This window comes from Seriola lalandi, unplaced genomic scaffold, assembly GCF_002814215.2.
Source record: "Seriola lalandi dorsalis isolate HSWRI2012SDOR001 ecotype SW California unplaced genomic scaffold, Sedor1 jcf7180002054276, whole genome shotgun sequence".
NCBI classification, from domain to species: domain Eukaryota; kingdom Metazoa; phylum Chordata; class Actinopteri; order Carangiformes; family Carangidae; genus Seriola; species Seriola lalandi.
The window spans coordinates 52,724-59,984 of NW_019524829.1; the positions used below are offsets into that span (position 1 = coordinate 52,724).

At 42.1% G+C, this 7,261-nt stretch overlaps 1 protein-coding gene across 3 annotated transcripts in view; it reads right to left on the reverse strand.

Moving 5' to 3' along the window:
• The window catches only part of ift80 (intraflagellar transport 80 homolog (Chlamydomonas)), a 37,896-nt gene that overhangs the window by 15,949 nt on the left and 14,686 nt on the right, over nucleotides 1-7,261 (reverse strand). The gene's annotated exons all lie outside the window — the stretch shown is intronic.

A 7,261-nucleotide genomic window follows, 5' to 3' on the forward strand; every position in this document is an offset into this window, starting at 1 on the left:
TCAGAACATCCCTCCAGAGTAAACTGTTATATTGACAACACGACTAAGCAATTTGACTGTCTTATCCGTACACAATAACACAAGGACTTGTCATCTGATGGCAGTGACATGTTCATTGACACAGATATTTACTTTTGAGAGATGAACTAAAGATTTTGAGTAAGAGACTGGCTTTTGCAGGTAATCCATGGTGTTTTGCTATTTGTACGAATTGTTTTGAGAAATTCACTTACTGTTTTGCAAATGTCGAGGATGATTCGAGAAATGAACCAAAGCGACTGAGAAAAACTGTAAGAGAATAGCAGAGATTGGGAAAGGGGAAGAGCAGCAGGAGCAGGTGAATCAGTCAGCAGCAGTGGATTTGGCAACTGGTTTTATTGCAGCCAAAAGGGGCTCTACTGGACAAGGCTGGAATGAGATGCAGGAGTTGCACAGAAACATGCACAGACAGTGTAGAAAGACCAAAATTAAGCTTTAGGAGGGGAAAGTGGCATGTGGAAGGTGGGTCTGGGCCTTCATCTTGCGAGAGTCTAGTCTCTGGTCACTGAACCCTGTGTGTCCATAATGGGGAGCTTTGTGGCCAGAGAGAAGGTAGCGGACATGACGTTTAGTTTTCAGCCGAGGGAGAGAGGGGGACAGGGGGAGACTTCTCAAACTTACAATGAGCTTATACAAACAGACCACATACATATAGCAGCAAGCAACGCATGGCTGTGCATGTAAGTGTAGGTAGACGCTGTGATGCAGACAGAAACAGACATGCCCACACATGTACTTGTGTCAAAGAAATGGCAGGGGACCAAGGCTGGCAGAGCAACACTTGTGATGATCACTTCGAGCAACAAGCAAAGTATCCACACATGCATGCTGTGTGTGCCGACGTGTGTATGTTAATGTGACTCAAACTCAAAGACGTTAGTTGCATGTAAGTGACAAACCCTTGAGTGCTGAACCCTAAAATGACTAACTAAGCTAACTAACTAAAATGACCAAGTGAGATGCTGCAGTACCACACACAATAATTTGATAATCTTGTTCTACCATTCACCATCCTTTACCATATACCACACAGATGCACTGACAGTTCTGCAGACAATGGCACATTTACACACGCGCACACACATGCTACGAACGCACAGCCTCTTTAGAGCCTCTTTAAGGAGTGTGCTTGCCCTCTCCTCCTTTCCTCCTCCTCACTCTCTCTGCATTTCCCGACATATGTTTACCATTAAGACTGGCAGGTGTTATGGGCCTGCCCCTTCTCTCTATTGCTGCCCTGCAGCCGGTGCCAACATGGGGAGGCCTGCAAAAAGGTTACGTAAAAAAAATTTGCTCAAAGGCAAAGTGGTTCTTACTTTGAGAACCCCCGAAATTATAATCCAAACTTGTTACTAAAGGCACCCTCTGCCTCTTGTTGTTTGTGTGCTCCTTTCTGCTCCTTCCTACACACATACAATCAACTCTACCCTGTTCCTTTTTTGGGTTGTTCCTTGATTTTTTTCAAAAACTGTCACCCCACAATTTAAGTGACACGCCACCCATCTATTTAGTATCAAATACTCATTCCTTGCAGGCTTGAAAGGTGGCTGTTGAACGTTAAGAGCTTTGTCGTTTCCACAAAACAGTGTCTGTGTTCAGCTTGAGTTATGTTGGTTACCATGCATTCCAACAGTGACAACTTTTCATGGCAGAAAGAAAGAATGAAAAAAGTTAAAGTATCAAGTTTGTACCTTGCACGGTGAGCTATTTCCGTTTGTCACAGGGAAGTTATTGCAATAACTACAAATGGACTCTGTGCATTTAGACATATTTTGGCCAAAATAGGAGTGTTTGGAACATACTGAACATGAGGCTGGATAGCAAAGATGTGGATTATGCTGCAGGAGTGGTTTGAGAAGTTTTGACATTTTGATAGTGTTTCTACTGTGAAAACTATTAAAATCCATTGTAGCTTACATGAGGCAGACCACAGCCAATATATATCTTCTTATTACATCCACCTGTGAAGTCTAAAGGGTGAGTATTTAATACACAGAATATAGATGTTTTGTGGAGCACAACCTTAAATCTATCAAACACCCTTATTTTAAGTTGCTCTGGAGAATGTAAGACTTGCCTGGTGAAAATGACAATTGACTGAAACAGACACAAAACAAATTATCTTAAAAAACATAGCACAAAAAAGACAGAAGCACACAAACTGAGATGGGAGCAGGGAAAATATTAGAAACAAAGTCAAAGGAGAAAATGAAAGTGTGCGTCTGTGCCATTGGTTTACCCCTTCCCCCTCTCTCTATCTGCACCACCTGAAACAGTGCTCTGGTCTTCATGGCCAGGGCTGAGGGGAGTGGGGGTTGGCGGGGGTGGAGCTCGGGCCAGGGAAAGGGTTAATGACACATGTCTGGACTAATGGCTCCCAGTGGAGCTATCTGCTGATTCAGCCCCATTACTTCACAAGCATTAAATATGTCTGCCCTGACCGCTCTCTGCCCCCCCCCCCAGCCCTAATGCAAGTCAACAACATACTAATCAGAAGGGGGGCATGAGATTTCCAGACTTTCTGTGCTTTTCTAGCCCTTCATCCCTGACACTCCTGTCACATTGAAGCAAGCATCTAGCAAAAACTTGTAACTGCCATTAGTGTTGATGGGTCAACCTGAGTCCATGACCCTACTAAAATCCTGATTTTTGCTGCTACAGCAGTGCTGAGGCCTTGGTATAAAAAAGATGTGAGTTGTAGTGTAAAAACAAAATTGTATCATCCACTTTAAATGACATGGACCTAGTATTAACCTGTGACTAACAGTGTGGTATGAATGATTAAAAGTGGGTTAAACATATCAACATCCAAGATCCCATGATTGCTATGTTTCCTCACCAAATGAAAACTTAAAATGTTGTGCCTGCGTGGTGAATGACCATACTTATTTTTGAAAATGGAGCCACTGACAATTTAAACTGCATATATCTGGTCAAATTTTGAAACCGTTTTTATGTTGTAATATATATTGCAGACAAAGTAGTGAAATTATGTTTTTTCGTATATCATTCATTCCCTACTTTTGACCATCTATCTGTGACTGTTCTAACTGCCATTGTTTAGTCAGGAAGCAGTTTTTAACATGAAATTATTTTGCTCCAAGTCATAAAAGTACTGGTTTATCTCATTATAACATATAACACAGATATTGCTACTAAAGGTCCCTCATTGTTTAAACCTAAATTAGTGTGTACACGGCTACTTTTTCTTTTACTTTGTTACTGTGCTAGTGGGCTAGTGGGAGCTAGTGGGAGCTAGTGGGAGCCAACCTAGTCCAGGGTTAACAGTCTTACATAAATCAGAACAGATGGCAGACTCTCTGCAAAGCCAGCTGGCTTCAGTTTGCCTGTGTGTCTGTGTGCAGGACAGGACCTGGCAGTGCAGGTACAGAGTTTAACTTGCTGCATATAATAAACACAACACACGTGTCTGAGTGTAATGGACACTAGACATATACAGGCAAGTATCTAGCCATAAACAGACATATATAGGTATATATGTATGAAAATTCTGACACAAATCTACTCTTCAAGACAAAACCCATTCCCAAACTAATTCTAAAAGATGAAAAATTGTTCATGAGTCAAACTAAAAGCAAAGCCATTTGTTCTGAGGGAAGGAGGAGGAGGTTTTGGATGAGGGTTCATCAATCTCTCAGCAGATTAGGAGGCCTTGTAAATGTCAGCTTGCAGTGACCCCTTGATGGGGGATGGGGTTGACTATAAGAATAAGGACAAGCTGGGTCTATGTCCAGGACTGATCAGACCTATATGTGGGAATTACTCTGGCTGAGAATTGGTCTCTGTGATGGACTACGTGATCTATATCACTACATATTTTCTAGTGATGATGCTCTTTCTAGGAACTGAACTACTGGTACATGAGTGGCCATGTTTAACTGAGGAGTTACAGTAACTGTCACAATACTGTGACAGTTAATTCTATGTTTCTATGAAAGTAATCAATCTGTTGATGCAACAAGACAGTATTCTTGGTCTGTTTTTATATAATGTGCACACACACAATAAGTCTATAAGCATTACCTGAAGATGAATCATTTATCATAAGACTGCAAAGGTAAATTATCAAGATGTTCTTTAGGAGGAAAATGAGGAGCATCTAAAGCACTGTGCTTTATAATAAAGCTTAACGTCCTGTATCAAATTACATATTATCAAACCGAATGAAGACGCAGGCCCCTAAAAAAACTGCTTTAAAATGTCGCACTGCATAGTCTAAACTTGTGTGATCACACAGATTAACACACACATACACAGCTACGCAAACACACAGTCAACACTCACAAATCACCCTGGAGGTACTGGCCACCGAGATATAGGTTCAGGTCCAATTGCAACTATCTACAAGAAATATATTGTGATGTGAGATATGACTTTAAACTCAAACTTTGACACACTATCTTGGGCAAGTTTAAAAAGAAATGACCACATGTCAAACAAAGTCAATCCTACACTTTAACAACAGCGACCTTGCAAAATACAGTGTCTTTATCTGTACTGTGCTTTATTTCTCCAAAAATTGCCTTCTTAGCCAGTTGTTTTCTCAGTCTTCCTGTTTTGGTTTTTTCTTCAAACTGGCCTTGCAAAGGAACTGTATATTATTATTATTGTATAATGTACAGTGCAAGATAAGGTAGAAATGGAATCTTATTTCTTTGTAGTATTATTTCTTTGTAACACAACACCGTGTAAATTTACATGGGTTAAAATACCCAATATACACTAAGTGAACTTGCCAGCACTTACAGTGTTTTTCTCTGCCTGCTGCAAAATAAACCATTTGCATTCCCTGACTCTGCAATAACACACAATAACTATCGCATAAACCCATTTCTAAATATAGGCCAGTGAGCAGAGCGCTGCAAATCTCTGGTATTGAAATACCCACTTGGCTCAGCTAAAGAGATACAGAGGCTGAGCTTGGGACGAGTGTGGAGTGGCACAAGTTGGAGCTTTGGCAGTGCAAGGGGAAACGAAGAGAGGGAGAGAGAGGGGTGGGTGAGTGAGGGGGAGCAAGACAAACTAGAAGTAGAAGATAGTGAGAGAGAGAGAGAGAAAGAGAGAGAGAGAGAGAGAGAGAGAGAGAGTAATGATCTACACATGGTTTCATGCTGGAGCCTCAACATAGTAACCATAGACACATGCTGGGGCCTCCTGGGACTCATCAGCAGGACACAGCTGTGAGCTGGACAGCAGAATTCTATTAGCACCAACTATGCACACATGTGCTTGCAAATACACACATGCACATTCACAGTCAAAGTCTCTCTCACACACACACAGGTAATTTGGGTAGTTGACTGTGTTTTGGCATGCTACAAACAGCAACACACATAATACCCTTTACCCTCCAATGGACCTACTACACCACTAATGTCATGTCTAGAATATACTGGATCACTAAGTTCATCTAAAAGGCCTTCGCAAAGGTTGAAGGGTCTGAAAAATTTAGCCAATCACCTGAGACAACTGCCTATGGGATCCCTGCAGGCAATAAAGTTTATTTTGTAAAGCACTGACAAGACAACACTTCTAAACTGATCTTCAATAGGTAATGCAATACCCATTGATAACAGCTAGTCTAAATTTCATTTATCCTTCACCTTGGCTAGTCTTCTAATGTGTGAAAATCACTTATGCCCATGAATTCTCGCTTCATAGAACTTAAAATAAACACAGGTATCCATACAGCAATACAAACATACACATTAAGGAAAGTGCATATGTGATGACAAGATCATTAGTTCTCTGTGGAGGCACATGTATATAACAAATTATACTAAATGAAGGAGCCAGTCATTAAATTAGTCAATGTCAACGTGTAGCACCATTCTGATCCATGTGGAAGCCAACAGAAAGGGGGAGGAAACCTGGGGTGCAGCCAAAATTAAACCCTTTCAAATCATCCTTTTCTTGACCTTGGTCCATTGCCTTCAGCCCAGCCCTTGTCCTCAATAACAGCCCTTAATGAACTCAGGGTTGGCAGAAAAGCTTCAAGTGATACCCCAGTTCCATACATGCTCTGCTTTCGCTTATGCGTGCACAACCAAAGCCCTCTATTTGCTCCTTGCCTTCCATCACCCAGTATCACCCTCACTCCTTATACCATTTTATCCCTCTTTCCTCTCTTTCTTCTTCTTTCTCTCTGAGAGTGTGACATGTTTGTTGAGCTAGTAGAGGTAGTGATTTAGTGCTGCTAAGAATGATGACTCTGCCAGAGGGGCTGGCAGGGCACTGTCTCACTGTCATACGCTTACTCCTGCCGTGGGGGGAGGGAGGGATGGAGGGGTGGCGAAGTAAAGAAAAAAAGGGAGAGGGAAGAGAGCAGAGCGAGAGAGAGAGACTTGAGGGAAAGAGAAACCACCGTCTTTTATGGAGACCAATACTCCAAGCCTCACTGCCTAGGCCAACTTTACAGGATATATTGGACAGTTCCACACTACCCCGCCCCCCACCCGTCCAACTGCTCTCTTTTCTCAGCTCTTTTTCATGCTCCCCTCCTTTTTGGTTTCCAACAAGGCAAGCCTTTAGCCGAACTCTAGAGAGGTGTAAAAGTAATACCATGTCAACAAGTGCCTTTTACTCTAACCCACTTTACGCACACAGGCACCGGCTCACACACAAACACACAAGCGCTTGCACTAAAAAATTGGGGTCAATCATCTGCAAGAAGGACCTTAGTATACACTGTTCCACAGAGTGTGCCAGAATAAGTTCAGCAACACAGAAAACCAAAGCCTGTTCCGCACAAAGGACCTAGAACACAAAGGAGAAACCATTATTCTCACATTCTGGTAGGGAAACTAATGAGCTCCTTGGGATGATAGATTAAGTCTACATGTACGTACTGCAAATCACAGTCTTATGCTGTTCACACACTCTAAACTAGGCTTCAACAGCCTGGCAACCTCATCAAAATGTATGAAAAAAAGAAATCAGTAAAATTATTCTCATGAAAGCAAGACAGAAAATGGGGGAGGAAGACAGCTCTGAAGGGCGAGTAAGACCCCAATTGCCCTTTCCAGAACTTGTACTCTTTCTACCAGTTCACAGTGTACAGAGGGAGCACCCTTACTACAGCAAGAGAACAGAAAGGAAGAGAGCAGAGAGCAAGAAATAGCATGCAAAAGCACAGATTTGTAATGAGGGAGGGAGGGGTAAAGCAAGTGGGAAAAGAGAGAGAGAGAGAGAGAGAGAGAGA